This window comes from Microtus pennsylvanicus, chromosome 14 (genome assembly GCF_037038515.1).
Source record: "Microtus pennsylvanicus isolate mMicPen1 chromosome 14, mMicPen1.hap1, whole genome shotgun sequence".
In the NCBI taxonomy this organism is placed as follows: domain Eukaryota; kingdom Metazoa; phylum Chordata; class Mammalia; order Rodentia; family Cricetidae; genus Microtus; species Microtus pennsylvanicus.
Genome location: NC_134592.1, coordinates 8,411,822 through 8,414,505, shown reverse-complemented (window position 1 = coordinate 8,414,505; position 2,684 = coordinate 8,411,822). Strand labels below are relative to the sequence as shown.

Sequence of the window (2,684 nt, the reverse complement as noted above, 5' to 3'; positions counted from 1 at the left end):
CTTTAATCAACTGTCAACCATCTCCAGTGAAACTTCTATCTCAGATACAGCTCCAGCTGTTTTCATGGCTCCTACCTTCCTCACTCAACCCCCTATTTCCTCCTAAATACTAGGATGTAGTTAGGAATACTAGGATGTAGTTAGGAATACTAGGATGTAGTTAGGAATACTAGGATGTAGTTAGGAATACTAGGATGTAGTTAGGAATACTAGGATGTAGTTAGGAATACTAGGATGTAGTTAGGAATACTAGGATGTAGTTAGGAATACTAGGATGTAGTTAGGAATACTAGGATGTAGTTAGGAATACTAGGATGTAGTTAGGAATACTAGGATGTAGTTAGGAATACTAGGATGTAGTTAGGAATACTAGGATGTAGTTAGGAATACTAGGATGTAGTTAGGAATACTAGGATGTAGTTAGGAATACTAGGATGTAGTTAGGAATACTAGGATGTAGTTAGGAATACTAGGATGTAGTTAGGAATACTAGGAATACTAGGATGTAGTTAGGAATACTAGGATGTAGTTAGGAATACTAGGATGTAGTTAGGACAGCCAGTTGAGCTCTGTGTTCTGACATTTCTTTTTCATGTCAACTGTGCCTGGTTCTATAGCCTGGTGCTTCTCTGGTTAGGAATCTCATGACCTGGCTTCTTTTTTTTTTCTTTGCTTCTTTGTCTTCAGCTTCTCCTCGTGCTTGGTGAGCCGCCGGCGCATGGCTCTAGTTTTCTTGGGTCGCAGGTCCAGAGGCTTGTACTTCTTGCCCTTGTAGAATTTCCTGAGGTTTTCCTTTTGAGTCTGGTTAATGACGGTGAGAACACGGGTGATGGATTTGCGGACAACTCGTATGTTGGAGAGCTTGGACGCGGCGCCACGTGTCACCTTGGCGACGCGAAGCTGGGATAGCTCCACTTTCAAATCGTCCAGTTGTTTTAGCAGCTCCTCCTTCTTCTTGCCGCGCAGGTCCCAAGCCTTAATCTTGGCCATGGCTGCGTTGCTCACCGCTCATGACCTGGCTTCTTGGTGTGTCCTCTTGATCAGGTGCTGAGGAAGGTGAATTTTCCCTTGCTGAGCATCTGTCTAGATCTTGCCCTGTTCTTTGACAAACACTGGACAAGTAACTTAGCCAGGTCCTGACTGACTGCAACTGGCTTGGCTAGTGCAGATCTGGAGTAACCACCGCCTTGCATCTTAGACCCACCACCAGGGCTATCCTCCTAGTGCCTGCCCAGTTCGTTCTCTCTCTCTCTCCTCTCTCTCTCTCTCTCTTCCTTCCTTCCTCTCTCTCCCCTCCCTCCCTCTCTCTCTATCCCTCTCCTCTTTCTCTCTCCTCTCCCTCTCTTCCTCTTGCCCTGAACAGTCCGTGCCACCTCCAATAACAGGAGGGCTTAACCTCTACACTAAGGGTCTTCTGCCTCCTCTCCTGCACTATGACCCCTCCCATTTCATAACCCTGACCCTTGGGCATCACCTTGGACACCCAAGTGTTCTGCCAAGCTGCCTTCCTCCCCTCCACGGCAGCCTGGAAATAAGATCCACACAGAAAACAATGCAGCATTAGTCTGGGCTCTTGTCCCTCCCTCAGAGTCAGGGTGCTTGCTGGTGTCTGCCTCTGTCTGGCCAGCGTGAGGAGGACATCAGTCTAGTCCCCATGATGCATCACTGTGGTCTGACCCATGCAGGGGTTCTAAGCAGGAGAGTAACACAGCAGTGGCTTTATCAGGGAAAACTGTAGCAGGGCTTTCTTGTTGGACTTTCTTTTCAGCCTCCAGCTCCCAAATAATGACACTGAGACTTATTGTTAATTATAGTTATGCAATGACTGATGATGATGATGATGATGATGATGATGATAATGATGATGATGATAAAAGCTTGGCTTTTAGCTTATTAGGCTTGTTCCTAACTAGCTCTTATAACTAAACAAAACCATTTATATTTATCTACATTCTGCCATGTGACTTTTTACCTCTCCTTCATTCTGTACCTCTGACTTCCTCGGTGTCTAGCTAGTGTCTCCCTTGCACCTAGATTCATCCCAAGTTCCTCTCTTTTTCCCGGAAGCCCCACCTCTTCTCTCCTGCCTAGCTATTGACCAATCACAAAGACACATGCTCTTTGTGTCTTTGTGTAAACAAATATCCCGAAACAGAGCATGGACAGTGAGCCGTCAAAGACTGAAGGCAGGAGGCCTGAGGCAGGTGAGTACTGAGATCCAGGAAGATGCTGGTCGGCTTCGGGATGAACAGTCAGTCAGTCAGGCCTCTGTACTATGATACTATCAAACCATATATCCATTTGATCCACTAGGCAATGAAACCACTGGGGGAAATTTGTGACATACTAAATGTGTACAGACTTTTATACTGGTGGTATTCTTTGACACAAAATAATATTTATACCAAATTTGCATGTACTGTGTGTTATTAGAAACCTCGAAATGATCTAAAATGTACAGGAGTCGAGCATAGGTGATATGAACGCTTTGTGCACTTCATGTAAGAACTCAGATGCCAGGAGCCATCCTGGAACCATTTGGTCTCCCCATAGTGCTGAGGAGCACCTGTATTTCAAATGTGAAACCTGAGGGGGTTCTTGGCAGACTGAGCATCATGAAGAAAATCACGCTATGCGGTTTGGTGAGAGAGCAGCGCAGGAGACATGCTTGCCACTCTCAGAGA

General features: G+C 45.8%; 1 pseudogene; it reads right to left on the bottom strand.

Moving 5' to 3' along the window:
• Positions 1–642: 642 nt before the first annotated feature.
• LOC142835221 (large ribosomal subunit protein uL29 pseudogene) lies at positions 643–1,006 on the bottom strand (annotated as a pseudogene).
• Between the last annotated feature and the right edge of the window lie 1,678 nt (positions 1,007–2,684).